Raw genomic sequence first — 20,545 nt, 5'->3', positions numbered from 1 at the left:
TGAATTTTAAACTGAAGAGTGGAGAAGTATATATCAGGAAGGATTAACAGATGGAGTGATGATAGGGAAGGTTGCAGTAGCTCAAATATGAGAGTTATGATGTGGGACTATGAAGGAAAGAACAGATTTTAGAAATGTTTTAAGAGTGAAATGACAAGATTTGGAGGGAGCCTGTATGTGAGGAGAGAAGGACATAAGAATCCATGATAACCCAAAGTTGTGAGCTTCAGAAACAGGAAGATAATGGAGACAAATTGTAGTACTATGCTAAATCATGGCTACTCTTCTTCTGCTACTCTTCCCCTGTTACGATTAGAATAGATGGCTTCATCGGATGAGCAGAGTGATGCTCAAAGTGACCCACGTGGTTTTCATTAAATTGAACTGAAACCATGTCAATCTCTGGAGCCCAGCATTAGTCTCTTCTCTTCTCTTCCCAATCCCCTGAAAAAATGAGGTTCTTTAGAAGAGCACAAGAGAAGGTCAAAGACCAGGGTGGATCTGTGGTTTTGTAAAGGGAAAACTTCAGCTAGTTAAATAATCAGATTCATCTGAGTTACCCTTATAAAAAGGGTTACTGTATTCTTCAGTAATAGTCCAAAATATGGCATTTTATACTAGTGATACTGTAATGTTTGGAGCAAGTACGACAGGATTAGGTTCAGGAGTTTTTGGTTTTTTTTAGCCAAACAGAAATCCTTCAAAATTTGGAAATGTGATGCTCGTGAAACCAATAAACAGCAGGCAATAAATAATAGGGAAATTAAGAAAGATGTGAACAAATTGGAAAGAGTCCAGAGGAGAGCAACAAAAATGATAAAAGGTTTAGAAAACCTGACCTATGAGTAATGGTTAACAAAACTGTGTATGTTTAGTCTTGACAAAAGATTGAGGCTGGACCTGATAGGTCTAATATGTTAAGGGCTGTTTTAGAGAGGACTGTGATGAGTTGTTCTGCATGTCCTCTAAAGGTAGGACAAAAAGTAACGTGCTTAATCTGTAGCAAGGGAGCTTTAGGGTAAATATTTGGAAAAACTTTCTAACTATAAGGATCGTTAAGCTCTAGAATTGGCTTCCAAGGGAGGTCATGGAGTCCCATCATTGGAAGCTTTTAAAAACAAGTTGGACAAATATCTCTCAAGGATGGTCTAGGTTTACTTGGTTCTGCCACATCACAGGGCTCTGGAGTTGATGACTTCTCGAGGTCCCTTCCAGCCCTACATTTCTATAATTCTAAAGTTTGTTTCTAACAACATTTCCTTATGGGCCAGCAACATATCTCTATATGCACCGTCTGGGTACCTGAGACGTGACAGGTCGACGAAACTGAGGGGAGAATCACTTATGGTTAGGAACATTAGAGAGTGTGTGGTCATGTGACCTAGTGCGCTTGACAGCATAGCCAATAGAGATATTTATAATGCTTTTTAATTACTAATCATTTTAATCACTGAATATTTTTACTGATTGAGTATTTCTCTTTATTCAAATTCTTACATAAAGTTTATGGTTATTTTTAATTTGTTTGCTTATGTGAATTTGAATTATTTGTTAGTCCAAGTGTGGTGGTCACTGCCTTGGTGTGGTTAACCCCTTGTCTCACTGGTGGCACTGCCAAGTAGCTTTATTCTTAGCACACCAGGAGGAGGCGGCAGGCACCTACCTGTTGGGCACTGTGAAATGAGCAAAGGTGACAAATTTTGGAACTGTTCAAAGACTGTGAGGTTACCCCTCTTCTGTTTGCACATCATACAGGTGCTGAGCCAGCACCAAAATGGGGAGAGTGTGTGTGTAAAATATATATATATAAAAAAAAAATAAAAGTAGCAGGAAGGCTGCAAAAGAATCAGTGGGTTTACAGGATGACTAGGTTAAAGGAAGTCATAAAGGATGTTGCTGAGAAGCTAAATGATTTGTTTGAATTTTCTTCAGTGCTAAAAATGTCATACAATTTCTTACCCTGGACCAACTTTTTTCTGGTAACAATGATGAGATACTCTGAGATTGAGGTGTCAGAAGAGGAGGTGCAGAAGCAAATTGATAAATAAAAATGCAATCAATCACTGGGCCGAGATGGTCCATCAAAGAATTCTTACGGAGCTTTAAGTATGAAGTAACTGAGCTGCTAACAAAATACGCAACGTTTCATTGAAAGCAGCTGCTGTTCCAGAGGATTGAAGGGTAGCAAATGTTGTAACTATATTTTTAAAAGTAAGTTCTAGGGGTGATCCTGGGGAATTAAAAGCCTTTAAGTCTCACATCTTTACCTGGCAGTTCAGTTCAAATGATATTAAAAAACAATTAAAAAAAAACACTTGGAAGCTCATGATATGAAAAGATCTAACCAGCAAAGTTTCAGCAAAGGAAAATAGCATTTCACTAATCATATCAGTAGAGTAGTGGATGAAGAACCACTGGCTGACAAAATGTATTTGAACTTCTTAAAGGCCTTTGACAAGGTCCTACAAGAGGCTACTAAGGAACCTAAGGAGTCATGGGGTGAGAGGTAAAGTATTGTCCTGAATCAAAAACTAGTGGCTAGGAGACAGAAAGCAAAGAGGATTAAACGGTCAGTTTTCATCATGATAAAAGGTTGTTAGTAGGGGTTGCAAAGTTGTGTACTAGATCCCATATTTTAATAGAGTTAATGGTATGGAAAGAGGGTTGTGGACAGTGACTTGGCAAATTTTGCAGAAGACAAAATGTATTTAGGTCAGACAGGACCAGAGAGGACTGTGGTAACTACAGAGTCCTAAATCAGCTAGATCAATCAAAAATTCAAGGTTGACAAATGCAAAGAAATGCATTGGAGGAAAACATTAAACTACACATACATCGTACAGAATTCTAAACTAACTGTGTTGTTAAGGAAAAGTTAGCACATGTGACTCCATTTTGGTTTGGGGCCCACCATTGTTTAAATGCCAGCACATCATACACCAGGAGGAGTAATCCTTAGATATTGAATCCCTGTGAAAATCCTCCTCCTTGTCTCCAGCCTGCCTTGACTCCCAGTATCTGGTTTTTGTCAGTCTCTAACTCCCTGTCTCTTGGCCTTGATGTGAGGCCTCCCATCCTGATAATAAAAGTTACTGATGCATGGCTTTAGGACCATGCTGTGTAATTAACATACTGGTATAGCACGAGGAATGCACCAAGCAGGGATAGGTGGTAGATAAGACAAGGGTTTGTTTATTGGCTAAGGTTTCCAATGCACGAGGGCAACATGCTTTGCTAAAAGGTATATAACCTTTGTATAATTTGCATTCAGGGTCCCCTCCTGGCTAGCAGGGGGGCACTACGCTCGAGCGTAATAAACTTAGTGTCTTTTGGGAACTCTGCAGTTGTGGACTTTGTTTCTGTGCCTCAGCCTAGATTCGAACTGTGCGTGTCCTACCAGGTGTAATTCGTAGCACTTGTGTGCGTGTCCTACCAGGTGTAATTCGTAGCACTTGTGTGCGTGTCCTACCAGGTGTAATTCGTAACAGTGTCAAAGCACAAAAAGGACCTGGGTGTCCCAGTAGACAGTTGAATGAGGACCTCTTCTCACCTTGCAGCCATGGTCAAAATAGCTACCAAGATATTAAGTTGCATAAGGAATGAGATGGTGAATAATGTGAAGAATATTATAATACATTTATATAAATCAGTGGTGGGGCCCCATCTGGAATTCTGTGTGCGGTATTGGCCATTCAGTGTTTAAAGAATATTGCACAACTGGAGGGGGTTCAGAGAAGGGCAGCAAAAATGATCAAGGACCTGAAAAAACTCTCCTTGCCGAATCAAGATCGGAAAGATGAGGATTGTTACCGTAGAAAAGCATACGAGTAAGAGGGGACATGAAGGAAGTATATACAGTAATGTTCTAGAGATAGCAGATTGGGAACTTCTGTTCCTCTATCTCATAACACAAAAACAGAGGGACATTCAACAAAATTAAAACATGGCAAATTCAAAACAGATGAAAGGAAATAATATTTTCGTACAACATGTAATTAGATGGTGGAATTCATTGCTACAGAATGTCATTGAGGCCACAAACTTCACAAGATTCAAAAATGTATTGTACATTCTATGTGGATATCAAGAATATCCCGAGTTGTTAGAACAAGTTTTGGAAGGGGTATTAAACCAGAGTTTCAGGGTTTAAGCCAATCTGCAACTATTAGAGATCAGGATAACTAATATCCGATGATCCCACATCTGCCTTCTGAGTGAGGTTCTTACACCTTCCTGTGAAGCATCTGTTATTGGTCACTGTAAGACCAAATTAGCTGGATCTTGCATCTGATTCAGTATGGCAGTTCCTATATTTCAGTTTTCTTAAGGGTAAGAATCCTTGGCCCTTTCAAGGGATTTGTTTGCTTGAGAATTCATGGGTAAAATTGACTTCTCTCCCTCTTTCACCTTCTCCCTGTAGTGTCCTTGTAGAAAGGGGATTGCTTTAAACGCCTTCAAAATCTCAGGTGGAAGTCCAGGAGTTTGCTACGATGTCCTCCTAGAAAGACTAGGAGAGTCTCCATCATTTTAAGTAGCAAAAACTCTCCAGCTACAAACTGAGAGATATAACGTTGGATAATTTTTTTTACCTTGTTAAGGGAAAATGGGATAAATCTCTGGTTTCAAGAGTGCATCAGAACTAGAACTTTATGATCCTTGGGGGCAGTCTTAAGCAAACCCAACAAGTTGCCCCCCCCCCCCCCCCCCCGCACCCGTGAGTCCTCTGAGTCAGTGACTCACAAGTTGACCTGAGTGGAACAGGCATAGAAGACAGCTTGTTTCTTGATTTCTCTTCCCCTCGCCACATTCTGGCACCTTGGGTCTATATTGGAAGATCCCTCAGTGACAAAGTTAACTCAACAAACACAGCATATAGACACATCTGACAGATGTCCATCTGAGACCTAGCATAACTAATCCATAAATATATCTGTCCCGATATCTACATCGACACCCATAATCATAGCACGTAAGTATTTGTGGTGAACCTCATGATAGTACGAGCCACTAGCACTTCCCTTCTCTGATTCTTAGTTTCTCTTAAATATATATTAGCAGCTGGCATTCATCCATCTGATAATGACCCCTTTCAGACCAGGTTTAAAACTGACTGCCCAAATATCTCTGCTCATTAAGCGTCCAATTTATTATTTAAGGGCTTGGCTACACTTGCAAGTTACAGCACAATAAAGGAGCCCCGGGCGCACTAGCTCACTACCCGTCCACACTGGCAAGGCATGTAGAGGGCTCTGACTCCGTGGCTACAGTGCTGCTGGTACTCCACCTCGGTAAGTGGAGTAACGTTTGCTGCACCCCTGCTGGAGTGCCGCAGCACCAGTGTGGACACGCTGGTCCTATAGTCTGCTCTGATCGGCCTCCAGAAGTGTCCCACAATGCCTGTGCTAGCCACTCTGGTCATCACTTTGAACTCTGCTGCCCTGCCCTCAGGTGACCAACCATCAGACCCGCCCTTTAAATTCTCTGGGAGTTTTGAAAATCCCCTTCCTGTTTGCTCGGCCAGGCTTGGAATGCTCTCAGCGAATCTTTCCAGGTGACCATGCCTCCAGGCAGTCCCCAGTATGGAGCAATGGGAAGGTGCTGGACCTCATCAGTGTTTGGGGGGAGGAAGCTGCGCTTCAGCAGTAGGAGTTACTATATCTTCGGGCAAATATCAAGGGACATGATGGAAAGGGGCCATGACTGGGATACACTGTAGTGCAGGGTTAAAGTGAAGGAGTTGCAGAGTGCCTACCACAAAGCCCATGAGACAAACAGCCATTCCAGTGCTGCCCCTATGACCTGCTGTTTCTACAAAGAGCTGGACTTGATACTTGGGGGCGACCCCACCTCCACTCCGAGTACCACCATGGACACTTCAGGTCAACAGGCAGGAGGAGGAAGAGCAGCAAAGCGGAAGCGAGGGTGCTGTGGCAGAGGAAGACACCATGGAATCCCTAGATGCATGCAGCCAGGAGCTGTTCTCAAGCCAGGAGAAAGGTAGCCAGTCGTGGCGGCCAGTGCTTGGGGAAGGACAAACACCAGAGGAGGTTTCCAGTAAGCAGCTTTTATTTTGGGAAGGAAGTTATTCAGTGCGGGCTCTTGGGGCGAGGAGGGTTAGGGCTGTATGCATGCCTTGATGTGGAACAGGGCATTGATTTGCGCTCTCACACCGCGGTAATCGGCCTCAGTGACCTCTTCAGAGGTCTCATCCAGAACTTGGGCAATGCACTTGTGCAGGTTTCTCGGGAGAGCCACTGTGTTCCTTGTCCCAGTAAGGCTAACTTGTCCACACCACTGTGCCGTGGGGGGCGGGGGGACCATTGCTGCCCACAGGCAAGCTGCATATGGGCCAGGGTGGAATCCACATTGCAATAGAAGACCCTCCCTTGCTTCCCAGGTCACCATCAGCAGCGAGAGATCTTCCAGGATGAACTCCTGTGGAAAATGTGGGGACAGTGTTCCGTATAGGGGCCCCCTGCCACTGTTGGCTCTCCCCAAGGCGCACAAACCCAGAGGACAGTATAGCCATGAAACAATCAGTCACGCTTGACCCTGTGCTTACTCATCATTTTGGGGCTCCTGTGGGTTATGTGCGCTCGGTTTGGGACGGGCAAATTATGCTATTGTGTAGACGGTGCTTGCCCTTAAGTATGGGGGAATCGTTGCTCTGACTGGTGTGAACAATGCTGTCTCTGTTGAGTGTTGCATTTTGCCTTTACAGATGCAACCTTGAGACCTCAGCCGTCCATGTTATCACCGGCTGAAAGACTCCAAAGAATCAGAAACCCCATAGAAGCAAGGAACACATGTTGCATGAAGTAATGCAGTATTCAAGTAATGAAAATCTAAAGGTGCAGGAGTGGCAGGACAGTGAAAGGAGGATCCGCCAGCAGAATGAGGAGCTCCAGCGCAAAAGCGCAGTGCTCTGGCAGCAAAGCACGGATCGGCTGATAAGCATAATGGAGCACCAAGCGTATTCGATCCCGGCGCTCGTAGCCATGCAGGCAGAACACTACCGTGCCCACCCCTCCCCCACCCTTGTCCCAAAACTCTTTCCCTTGTGCCCCCATGTCACCTCCAACCCACTTTCCCCAACATCCAGGTTGTTACCACCACCAGCTGCCTCCAACACCTGTAGCTTCACCACCCATACCTGAAGACTATGACCCTTACCCTCTGCACTTATCCCCCATCACCATGCAGTATAGCCATCCTGAAGTGCAGCACTCATGCACAGCACTCCAGACAGGAAGGCTGAGTATGACAACAGGACATATGCAAATCTGTACCGTTCCCCACCCCACCCGCTTGCCCTTTCTGTTTCCCAAGCAGTTGTGTTTCTTTTCAATAAATGAATTTTCTTTTCAGTAAATGGATTTTATTGGCTTTGAAAAAATTCTTTCTTATTGCATAAAGTAAAAGATACCTTAGCCCAGGAAAGAAACAGGCACTACAAGTCAGCGTAGCAAACACAGATTCCTGCTGACATTGGAACCACTGCATTTCACTCCTGTGCAGGGCACCAGACATTACTGGTGGCTTTCAGCCTCAAATTGCTCCCTCAAGGCATCCCTAATCCTTGCAGCCCCACTCTGGGCCCCTCTAATAGACCTGCTCTCTGGCTGTTCAGATTCACCCTCCAGGTGTTGAACTTCCGAGTTCCATGTCTGAGTGAATCTTTCACCCTTCCTTTCACAAATGTTATGGAAGATACAGCATGTGGATATAACTGTGGGGATGCTGTCATCGGCCAGGTCCAGCTTCCCATACAGAGAGCTCCAGCGGCCAAAAGCACACTCCACAGTCATTCTGCACTGGCTCAGCCTGTTGTTGAACTGCTTGCTGCTGTCAAGGCTCCCTGTGTAGGGTTTCATGAGCCACGGCATTAAAGGGTAAGCGGGGTCTCCAAGGATCACAGTGGGCATTTCGACTTCCCCTACAGTGACCTTCTGGTCTGGGAAAAAAGTCCTGGCTTGCAGCTTCCTGAACAGGCCAATGTTCCGAAAGATGCTTGTGTCATGCACTTTTCCGGGCCAGCCTGCGTTAATGTCAGTGAAATGCCCATGGTGATCTACAAGCGCCTGGAGAACCATCAAGAAACACCCCTTCTGATTAACATACTCGGAGGCTAGGTGGGCTGGTGCCAGCATTGGAATATATGTGCCATCTGTTGCCCCTCTGCAGTTAGGGAAACCCATTTGTGCAAAGCCAGCCACAATGTCATGCACATTACCCAGAGTCATGGTTTTTCTGAGCAGGATGCGATTAATGGCCCTGCAGATTTGCATCAACACGATTCCAACGGTCGACTTCTCCACTCCAAATTGGTTAGCAACCAATCGGTAGCTGTCTGGAGTTGCCAGCTTCCAGATTGCAATCGCCACGCGCTTCTCCACCGGCAGGGCAGCTTTCAATCTCATGTCCTTGCGCTGCAGGATGGGGACGAGCTCCTCACACAGTCCCATGAAAGTGGCTTTTCTCATCCGAAAGTTCTGCAGCCACTGCTCATCATCCCAGACTTGCATGACAATGTGATCCCACCACTCAGTGCTTGTTTCCCAAGCCCAAAAGCGGCATTGTGGCATGGTGAGCACGTCCATGAATGCCACAAGCAAACTCGTGTCATATGCATTACTCGAGTCGATATCGTCGGAGCCCTCACTGTCACTTTGGATCATAAGGATAACTCGACTGCCAAACGTGACATGCTGGCGAGACTCCTCAGCATACTTCTCAGCAGTTCGGGCTCCATTCCCACAGACCGAAAGGGAAGACAGAGTGCGCAGTACAAAAAATGTTGAAAGATGGCGCCAAATGTGGACAGAAGCAAAGGGAATGCTGGGATGCGAACCAATGTATCATGGGGTGTTGGGACAGGACCCAGAATGCCCCACAGCGCCCACCCCCTTCCCACAAGCCACAGCGCCAAAATGGGAAGAGGTGCTCTGTGGGACAGCTGCCCATAATGCACCGCTCCCAGTGCCACTGCAAGTGGCAAATGTGGCCACACCAGTGCGCTGTCAGTGTGGACAGACTGCAGCGCTTTCCCTTCTGCACTCTACGACGGCGGGTTTAACTCACAGAGCTCTACATCTGCAAGTATAACCATGCCCTAAGAGGAAGGTTGTTAACCCTGCTGTCCTGGAAAAATTCCAGGTTGGGTAATAGCACTCTGCCTCCCTTCCTCCCCAAACTCCCTTTGTGGTTTTCAGTTGATACAGTATTCTTCACTCCATTGTTAGTACTGGTAGTGTAGTCAGGATGACGGTGCTTTGTGTTAGGCATTGTGCACACAGGAAAATACAGCCCCTGTCCAGAGGAGTTTGCAGTCTAATTAGGTTAACTCCTGTGTTACTTTCCGCCCATGAGATTATTGCATTTCTGTGATGGGTGGAGTGCTATCTGCAAGTAGTTTATAAAGTGCTTTAGAATCCTTTGAGATGAGCGGCACTTCACTGAACAGGAAAACAGAGTGTACCCTGGAAGGGACTTTATGCTCATTGTTTTGGAACTAAGCCTCTCTGGAACTAAGCCTACACTGCAATTAGATGCCTGTTGCTGCCCAGGCCAGCTGGCTTGAGCTGAGGGGCTATTTAATTGCAGTGCAGATTTTCTGGCTCAGGCTGTAGCCCGAGCTCTGGGACCTCTCACCTGGCAGGGTTATAGAGCCTGTTCTCCAGCCCAAACCCAAATGTCTACCCTGAAATTAAACACCCTGTTAGCCTGAGCCCTGTGAGCACAAGTCAGCTGGCACAGGCCAGCCACAGGGTTTTAATAGCAGTGTATACATACCCTCTGTTTGCTCCGCCTGCCTTTTCCAATGCAGCCACTAAATGGAGGGCTAAAATCCAAATAAATAAGATTTTTCTAGTACTCTTCAGGAGCTTGGTATAAAACAGCTAGCAGACATTTAGATAAGAAGCTAATCTAATATCTTGAATGATATAGCTCAGTTGTGTCTCAAATGTGCTGCCATCAGGATGAGTAGCTGAGTTTCAGCCTGGAGGGACCCTCTTTCTATGCCTGAGGCAAGGGACTTCCCATCTAAATTTAATTATGGTGGTACTCATAAAGGATGCCTAAACTTTTATATAAAGCCTTGGGATTTGTTCATTAATGTGGTGTCTGAGAGAGACAGCCACTGCATGTTAGATTATTTGCCTTAATTGGGAATCTCCAGCCTGTATATCCCTTAGATCTTCTTGGCCCTATTTTAGAGTGCACAGATCCCTCCATTAAATACCATCAATCCTAAAAGAGTGGGTGGGACACAGTCTGTTTGTGAAATAAGACAGAAATCAACCCAGATCTGGGAGCCCTTCCGTTTGGGGTTTGGTAGGAGTTAAAAATATTTTTCCCAAGAGGCATGACCTTATCTTGGATCACTGTAAGCAAATGGGTGTATTAGACTTTACTAGAGTAATTGAAAATGATGGCTCCTTCATGAGCTTCATAGATATTTCTCATTAGAGAAAGGAGGGTTATCAGCTGATCAACAGTGAACTTTCTGGGGATCAAGGAATCATTCCAGGAAAAGATCTTCTGTCCCCTGTTGCATATGAAACTTCAAAATACCTTACATTTTATCATAGCATAGGTAGATCATAGTCATAATTAAACACTTAAAAAGGGCTTTAGTTTTTCCAAATGAAGTTCAAATACCTAGTCATCCCAACACCCTTGTGATGTAGATACATATATCCCTATTTTATAGCTGAGGAAACTCAAGACACAGAAATTACTTACCTAAAACCCATGCAGCAAGTCAATAGCAGAACCATTATTAAAAATGGGGCATTCTTGACATCCAATTCTGTGCTCAATCTAACAACACATGTCTCTGGGATGGATCCAGGTAACACTTTTATGATAGGAGGATTCTTGGTCCAGTTAAAAATAGTTTCTGCTTCCTGGGTATGAAGAAGGTAAAAACTTTGAGCTCATTTTGACATCGCTTGGGGTTGTTTCACCTTTCCTTACATTATAAATTGATATCCTGGCCTTTTTTGATGTACCATTTAGCTGTAGATTGAGACAGCCCATACTGGGAAGAGGAATTGGGTGATGTATGTGTTTTCACCTGCATCTCCTTCCCCTCTCATGTATATATTTCCCTCCTTGGACACTCCTGTGACAGTAGTGAGATACAGAATATTTTGTCTCTGGGTCACCAATTCATATTTCAACCCAATCAGTAACAAAATTTGTTACCAACTAATTGCTGTTTTGGTGGCCTCTCTGAAATAAGTTAATGATTTTAAAATAATTATTGGCTAGATGTCTACTTCACCACAGTAGATGCTGATTAGCACCCAGGTAAACAATCTTAGCAAAGGTGCTGAAGATTGTACCGTCTCTGGAAATGAAATTCACCTGATACTTAGTGGCAGTCCCTCCTGGTCTGGGCTGAGGATGCACTGACAGGAGAGCAGTTTGGTGAAGCATGTGCTGTTGCTGCCAGGGTTGTAGAAAAAGTATTTTGGTCTCCAGGACTGAAAGTCCAGCCCTTTTACCCAACACACCCCTTTAAAGTGACTTTTTAAAAAGAGCAAACCACTTCCTTGCCTGTTGCTTGTGTAGGGCTGTCTAGTAATGCTGCTTGGCCTCCCCCACAGTGATCTATCCAAAGGAGTCTTTGAATCAGTGACAAGTATGGCAGTCTAATCTTCATTCTACAAAAACTCCATTGGAGAGTCCATTGGGTGGACTGTGACTTATAGAGAGTGTGACTCATTGTTTGCATTGGTGGAAGAGTCACGGAACAGTTTAACAGTGACAGAAACATCAGAAGTTGCGCTATCAAAATACATCTATACACGGAAGAAAAGCAGTGGGCCTGAATGGGAAAAATACTAGTGCAGCTATCCATTTGGAATTCCTTAGTTGGCTATATGATTGCCTGAGAAGTTTGTATGCTTTAACTGTGTGGACTTCAGTCTGTTTCCCAACAGCATTATTAAACAGACTTCACTTTTGGCTGCCCTCTTTCTCTTAGTAAAGATTAAAAAGTAATAACTTACAATCCATTAGACCATGACCAAAATGATACTTGGAGTGACCCTCAAGTGACTGGGGTGGGGTAATAAAGAGATGATTCCAAGCCAGATGATTGAAGTCTGTAAAACATTTATTAAGAGAAGGAAAAAATAACCCTGGCTTACAACCGCCTCAGATACTGAATTCGGTCAGAAAGGAGGATGGTAGCCCCTGAGGCTAGAGTGGGGATCCTTTTCTCACTATCCTGCCTCGGTGGAGCTCCCAGGCTAATGCTTTAAGTCTCTTATATAGCAGAATTACCCACAAGACCTCAGTTCCTTTTGGCTGCATATTGCCGCTCCTAGGACTCTTTACATTTCCCAAGGCCTAATTACAGCATTTGTCATTGTGGCTGATTGCATAATGGATCCAGATTCTGTCTGGATCAAGCTGGGGAAAGGAACCCTCTGCAGTTTTTGATCCAGGCTCATCTGGTAGGTTGCATTGACATGGGGCTGAAAAGGGGACATAAACTAAAGCTTTTCCATTTCAGAGTTTCATTAGTCCCCTTTCGTAACTTGAAAAAGCAGTAACCACAATGCACCACTTAGTAGCCTGGTTTCTCCTTCTGCACTGGAGAACAGTTAGAAAAAGAATGTTACATTGATTGAGAGGGTGCTTAACTCTCCTCTTCCTTTTTCCTATTTCCTCTATCCTCATCCACTAAATGTCTCAAACCTTTTTCCACGAAGCCTCAACAAACACTTCTACCAGATTCTACCATCAGCATGGTGTACTGCGTGTCTGTACTGGATGGAAATCTGCATGGGGCAGGAGGTATGTCTGTTTATGTCAGCGAAGGACTGGGCACGCTGCTGGCACTTAACCTGTATCTTTCTTTTACATGCATTTACAGGGGCTTCCTATCACATAAATGGGTTCTTTTCCAGAGGGTTGGAGAGGAAAAGGTAGTGTTCCATCCTCCTTCAGGAGCTCCGCTTTCAACAATCCTTAAATCAAAATATCCAAGGAATGGCAGGTTCTAGATCCTGACCTCTCCCCCCAGTCTGAGACAGTTCATCTGCAACTCTTTTCCTGCGAATACCGGAGCCAGCTATCCGAAACTATGGTCCACAAATATAAAGCAGATAGATACAGATTTTCAGGGCTCTACATATTTGGCCATGAAGCCTCTTTTAGCCATGCAAGCAGAGCAAGGTAGGTCAGCTCTTCCACCTCTATCATCATTCCGTCTCTTGCAAACAAATGTTGGTGCAGCAGTGAGCAGTATTTTTCTCCCATCAATCCTCCCCATCTTCTTTCTAGGGAACAGTTTTTTCCTAGGCTTCGTTCCTGAAATGGGATCACCTGCCAGGTTTCTCCCCTCTGTTTGTTGAAGCAGACAAATGGCCAAGTGGTGCTCTATTTTTAAGGAGAACCTCTTAAGAAGCTTCAGAAGAGGAGCTCTGCTGCAAATGTTCCAGTGGTGCAGCCTGCAGATCCTCCTGTTGCTAGGCAGTAAAAGGCTTAGAATATGGATGGCTTGTTGGAATTTGGCATTTCTTCCCCTTTCCCCCCCTTCAGAGACTTGGAGACACTGTCACAAGTGCTTGAGAACCGGTAGGTAGGTCAGTCTTCATTAATTGGGGAATTCTTTGACAGGAAGTCCAAAAATCCTTTTGAAGTCCCAGCCCAATCTTCCTTAAAGGGGAAAAGCTCTCTGATCCCCCTCCTTACTTTTTCAAGGGGATCTTGGAGTCCTTTGATTGAGCAGACTGATATTTTTTTCTGACTCTCCTTTCTCTCCAAAAGCAGGATCTGGGTTCTCTCAGGGGTGATCCCCTTTGTTTCTTCTCTAATCACATATTGGACAGACAAGGGGCAGAGGGCCTCAAAGCCCTGCTTGTGGGCTAAGGGTCAGATTTTCAAAGGTATCTACATATCTGAAGATGCAGATAGGTATCTAACTTGCATTGAGATGAATGGGAGCTAGGCACCTAGCTGTTAGTGAAAATCCAGCCCTAAATCCCAAAAGGGAGACACCATCTAGGAAGAGGGAGCAATCTGCTGATGGAAACAAGTATGTTCCCTCCAAAAGGCAAAAGAAAAGCACAACAAAAGTCTAAGAATCATTCCAGATTCTCCTCCACTGGCTCTAGCTTCTCAGAAGATGTCAGGAACTCTCTCTTTTCCATTATGATCTCAAACTAGTGAACATGTTTTCTACCCGCTATGTTTGAGCTGTCTGACAGCCACCAGTGAGATCCATTAGTAAAAGAGTGCCAGCAAGCTAAGTCCAAAGGAAAATATTTTTCAGTGGGAGAGGAACTGGTCTGTGCAATTGTCACAGACCACCTTCCTGCCCATTCACAGACTGTTTTGATGAGTTCCCCACAGTGAAAATGCAAATCCCCCTGCTGTGGATAAAAGGGTCTCCCTGGTTTTCACTTTAAATTCCCTAAAAATATGCCACAACATCGAGGTGAATAATTGTATGATCAGTTATTAAAATTTTGCTTTGTATGTTCACACATCATCCAGAACCAGTTTTCTGTGATGTGGAGGTTGAAATTATTCCATGAATAATTTTGTTGTTGTCTGTAGCATGTTTGCAAGCATTTCATAGTGAGTGTCCAAAATTCAGAATTTGAGCTGTTTTTAACTGTGTCCACATTAGTCATACCAAATGTTTCATTTTCCGGACTGGCTTATTGTAACTCCGAGTCACTTTTCCTCTGCAAATATTCAGACTTTTGGATTCATAATTTTCTTCTTGCTAATATTCCCCAGTGTTCACTTAAGTTACTGTGTTCTGTTGAATGCTCCTGCCACTAAATTCATTGTCTAGGGTCACAGAAGGAGTGTAAACTGATATTGGTGGGAAATGCTTTGCAGAATTCTCCCAGTTACAACCTGATAGATAATTGTGTAATTATGGACTTGTTAATTTGTGTTAAAACTATAACTCTTTATAGTCATGTGAAGCCTGGCAGGGGACTATATTCTGTGTATTCTTGATTGCTTGGTATGTTTCCTGTTTTGACAGAATGACCAGCATTAATTCTACTTAAAGCCTGGCTTTAAAGTTCCTTTACTGTGGCTTTAATACTGCCTGGTGGTCTTAGCATATGTACAATGTGCCTCAAGTGGCACGTGACCATGATTCAGCACCGAATGTAGTCCACTGGTTCGACTATTAGCTTCCCCGAACCCAGCTAGGTACTAAGGGGGAGTGCGACGTGAACAAAGACTGTTAACACCACAGTAGGAAAGGGAAATTTTTGTGTATATGCATCTCTATTGCACTGTAAATAACCATTGAAACCCTTGCAAGTAGAATGCTTGGGTTCTTTCCACTAACAGGATGGTAGCTGCGCCATCTCATCTGTGAAAGCCTGACCATACAAAAAGCGTTATGTAGAATAGCAAATAACGGAGTCAGCCAAGGGGCAACAATTCCATTGAGGCTGTTATATGATGATTTAACTGCTTCACTTGTCCTGGCTTTCGGATGTCATCAAAGCCTCTCCCCTGAGTTTAAGCACTTCCTAACCCCGTACACATATATATTATTTAAGATGCGTAAATATTTTAAGGTAGCCAGTACAGCCCTGGGTAGTGATTGTCCTCATTCATGTAGATGGGTAAGCAGCTTGTCACTTCTCGCAAAAGAATCTTACCATGGATGTGAAATGTTACAGGAAAAACAATGGTGAGCCTCCCGCTGCTAGGGGTCCAGCCTGACGGAACCAGGAAAGCCCCACCACAGTGCACTTCGGTATTCAAGTTGGTGCTTGTATAATCAGCAAGTTGGTGCCTATATTCTACAGTGAATGAATTGTGCAAGAGGGAAGTGACAGAAATACAGTATGCAAGTGAAGCGGAAACTGCCTCCCTGGAGATTTGATGCTAAATCAGTTATTGTGGTTAATTATTCACAGTTCTTGGCTCTAGAATTCTGTCTGCTGCAGTGCGTTGGGGAGGACACGCTAAAGTAAGGACGTGTCTTGAAGATTGGTTAGCAATATGAGCTTCTGACTCCGCTTCTGAAAATCATTCATAATGGGGAGGAGGCATGTCTAGTGACACCACAAAATTTGTCCTGCAGTGAAGCCTGCAGGCAGCACCCTGACAGAATTTTCCTGCTCTCACCAGTCTAACAGAAATGTCATGAGCATCTCGAAAGTGATTTATTTGCTCAGGTGAGAGCATGATTTCATGCAGAATCATAATCTTCTGCTCAGCAAAAGAGCACTAGAGAAACTTCTAAGTGGAGAGTCACTGTTTCATCCCCTTTCAGAACTTGTGGCCCCAGGGGTTGGATTCTCCCTCCCTTAGCACTAAGAAAAGGAGTACTTGTGGCACCTTAGAGACTAACCAATTTATTTGAGCATAAGCTTTCGTGAGCTACAGCTCACTTCATCGGATGCATACCGTGGAAACTGCAGCAGACTTTATTTATACACAGAGAATATGAAACAATACCTCCTCCCACCCCACTGTCCTGCTGGTAATAGCTTATCTAAAGTGATCATCAGGTGGGCCATTTCCAGCACAAATCCAGGTTTTCTCACCCTCCACCCCCCACACACAAATTCACTCTCCTGCTGGTGATAGCCCATCCTATCACCAGCAGGAGAGTGAATTTGTGTGAGGGGGTGGAGGGTGAGAAAACCTGGATTTGTGCTGGAAATGGCCCACCTGATGATCACTTTAGATAAGCTATTACCAGCAGGACAGTGGGGTGGGAGGAGGTATTGGTTCATATTCTCTGTGTATATATAAAGTCTGCTGCAGTTTCCACGGTATGCATCCGATGAAGTGAGCTGTAGCTCACGAAAGCTTATGCTCAAATAAATTGGTTAGTCTCTAAGGTGCCACAAGTACTCCTTTTTGCGAATACAGACTAACACGGCTGTTACTCTGAAACCTCCCTTAGCACTGATTGCATTAGCAGTTAACCATTTGTTTAAGGGGTGTGCTAATGGGAAGGAATTTGCAAGTGAATGTTTAGAAGACTACACAACTTTCTTCTTCTCTTCTGTTTCCCCCCCCCCTAAAATAAAAACAGTGAGGCCTGTTTTAGGATCAAACGCCATAGCCCAGGGATCGGCAACTTTTGGCCTGCCAGGCTAAGCTCCTGGTGGGCCAGGCCAGTTTGTTTACCTGCTGTGTCCGCAAGTTTTGGCTGATCACAGCTTCCACTGGCTGCGGTTTGCTGCTCCAGGCCAATGGGGGCGGCGGCCGGCACATCCCTCAGCCTGCGCCGCTTCCCACAGCCCCCATTGGCCTGGAGTGATCGGCCGAACCTGCCAACGCGGCAGGTAAACAAACTGGCCCAGCCCACTAAGGGGCTTACCCTGGCAGACCACATGCCAAAGGTTGAGATCCCTGCCGTAGCCCCTTAAATGACTGCTTTAATGGAGGTGGGACATCTAATAAAGACCTTGGGTAGTCCATTAAGGATGGCTTAATGTATAAGTTTCACTGTAACATGAATACATGTGTCATGCAGTACTAGTGAGAGTAACATTTCATTATGTACTAAACATATCTAAAATCTATAAACAAGTAAGGATTTTTCAGCAAGCTGAATCTCATTTTAGTGACTTTCAGTTTTATCATCTCAAGCGTCTACTGTTTTTAAGCTCTCTCCTTTATGTAGGTCACATTTTGACATTTTCTGTTTTAGCCTGTCTTTTTGAAGTTGTATCTTTCTCATTAAGTGAAAAGGAATATTATCTCTGTAGAAATAACATTTCATTTTGCCATGCTGACCATTGTGAAGCCCAATTGCTTAATCCAGGTTTAGCTAGGTACTGTTTGTTGAATGAACTCTTAGTGTGAGATAGAATGGAGATGTGATAAGATCATCTCTTGCAAGCATCATTAGCTGCCTGTAAAATAAAATTGCATGCATTCTGCTGCAATAAGGTAAGAAATAAAAAGCTAGCCTTGCCCTTAAACACACATACACAGAGCTTCTCCAGGCAGTGTTAAAGCCCCATCATATGGATGCTTTAAGGAAAACTGCAATACAACATAACATTCTAAATTTGCAAGGACAAAATTCACTTGAACTAATTGTAGCATTAACAGCGAGATACACAGTTGTCTTCTCGTCAGCAGTGTAGAGTAGGACTCAGGAAATAAACTCATGATACAAAATAAGCCTTTGCTTCCCTATATAAAATTTTAGTTATATTCTCTTTAGTAGTGGCTTAACTAGCTGTTAATATAACAATAAAACCCAAACCTTACTGCATCTCTGAAGGGCTCTGATTTTTCCATCCATCCAAGAAGCCCCTGTCTACACTAAAGCGAAGAACTTCATTTGAAACAGTTTCCATACTGTTTTTATAAATGTATTATGCTTTACTGTACATTACCTAGAATGGCCGTCTGTAGCATGAATTATTCTCAATGGTTTTAAGTAATGTTGGTTATTCTATAATGTGGACAGAGAAGCCTTGTTACGCAAAGCAAGGGCAGGGAAGGAAGAGGAGAGCCAGCCTATGCTTGGAGATTCTCATGCTTCAAGTGGGAGGGAAAGATAATACTTGAGAAAATCTGACAGGAGAAGATGGAAGAGCCCAGGTGCCCCTTACAGGACCATATCCTTGGTGGGTGGGGTCTGTTCTACGTCAGATGGTGGTCCCCAACTGGGCATCTTTCTCCTTTCCATCCCCATCTTTTTCCATGCAATACACAAGTCCATCTTGGCTTCATCTTTACTAGGCTCTCTCTTTTGGCGCTCAGGCAGTGTCTGAATTTTGCTGTTTCTTCTTGCATAGTATGTCCAAGATCCTAATGTTCCTTTCTGTCAAAACTCTTATGCAAGCCCTGATCAGCTTGTGCCTTGGCTAATGTAATCTCCTTCATGCTTGCCTCACTGCCTGCAATCTCACCCCCCTCAACTCCATTCAAAATGTTGCGGTTAAAATAATCTTCCTTGTTCATCGCTTTCACTTCCTATTTCAATCCCTCCACTTGGTCCCCTTCTTTGTTCCATCAAACATAAGCTGCTTGCCCATACTTACAAAGCCCTCCACAGTTTACCCCCATTCTCTGTCTCTGCACTTCTTACTTTAGCACAAGGCTGGTTCCTATCTTCGCTCCACCAGCCTTAGTGGACTTATTCTCCACTTTTCTGGTGAAGTCCTCAGCCGCGTAGCCAGGTGGAGGGAACAGGAGGGGCGATCCAAAAAAAAGGCACCAGCCACTGCGACGCTTTTACTCACCCAGCGGCACTCCGGCAGCCGGCCCTCACTCACTCCGGGTGTCTTCGGTGGCACTGACGGTCCTGCCACCGAGGTGCCACCAAAGACCCAGAGCGCCGCTGGGTGAGTAAAAGCACCGCAGCGGGTGCCGCCTTTTTTTTGGATCGCTCCCCCCGTTCCCTCAACAGGGGAAAATTTAAAAGGTGCCAAGACATTGACAAGGCGCCGCTGCTGCCCCGCTCCCCCCCAGCTATGCTACTGAAAGTCCTCCTTTATCCCCTTTTAGGTGTGGTCTTGTATCAGAAGGTGGCTATGTAATCCTGGATGTGGTGGTTACCCAGCTCTTTGATACATTTTTTTGATAGGTTTTAGTGGTCATAAAAATAACCAAGCACTGGCTTGAGCCAGACGTAGTGTGAGCATGTTTCCACACAGATCTGCCAAAGTACTTCACTCCTGACCTTCCAAACCCCTGCTGTTCGGGGCCCTCCAGAGAAAAAAAAATCAACCCAGACTGTTGTGTTGTTTATGTGATGTGAATAAATTAGGGCTGTCAAGCGATTAAAAAAATTAATCACAATCGCGTGATTTGAAAAATGAATTGTGCGATTCATTGCACTGTTAAATAATAATAGAATACCATTTGTTTACATATTTTTGGATGTTTTCTACTTTTTCAAATATATTGATTTCACCTACACCGCAGAATACAAAGTGTACAGTTCTCACTTTATATTTTTAGTACAAATATTTGCACTGTAAAAAACAAAAGAAATTGTATTTTCAATTCACCTAATACAAGTACTCTAGTGCAATATCTTTATCATGACAGTTCAACTTACAATCATAGATTTATGTACAAAAAATAACTGTATTCAAAAATAAAACAATGTAAAACTTTAGAGCCACTCAGTCCTACTTCTTGTTCAGCTGGTCGCTTAGACAAACAAGCTTGTTTACATGTGCAGGAGATAATGCTGCCTGCTTCTTGTTCACAATGACACCTGAAAATAAGAACAGGCATTCGCATGGCACTGTTGCAGCTGATGTTGCAAGATATTTATATGCCAGATGTGCTAAAGATTCATATGTCCCTTCATGCGTCGTCCACCATTCCATGCGTCCATGCTGACGACAGGTTCTGCTTGATAACAATCCAAAGCAGTGCGGACCAGCACATGTTCATTTTCATAATCTGAGTCAGATGCCACCAACAGAAGGCTGATTTTCTTTTTTGGTGGTTCAGGTTTTGTAGTTTCCGCGTCAGTGTGTTGCTTTTTTAAGACTTCTGAAAGCCTGCTCCACACCTCGTCCCTCTCAGATTTTGGAAGGCACTTCAGAATCTTAAA

General features: G+C 44.1%; 1 protein-coding gene across 2 annotated transcripts in view; it reads left to right on the top strand.

Annotated features, from left to right (window-relative positions):
* SMARCC1 (SWI/SNF related BAF chromatin remodeling complex subunit C1) overlaps positions 1–20,545 on the top strand; it is a 176,831-nt gene that overhangs the window by 143,255 nt on the left and 13,031 nt on the right. The window lies entirely within an intron of this gene.

This window comes from Lepidochelys olivacea, assembly GCF_965140295.1.
Source record: "Lepidochelys olivacea isolate rLepOli2 genome assembly, chromosome: 2".
Lineage (NCBI taxonomy): Eukaryota > Metazoa > Chordata > Testudines > Cheloniidae > Lepidochelys > Lepidochelys olivacea.
The sequence above is the reverse complement of the archived record's forward strand: the minus strand, read 5'-3'. Positions and strand labels throughout refer to the sequence as shown.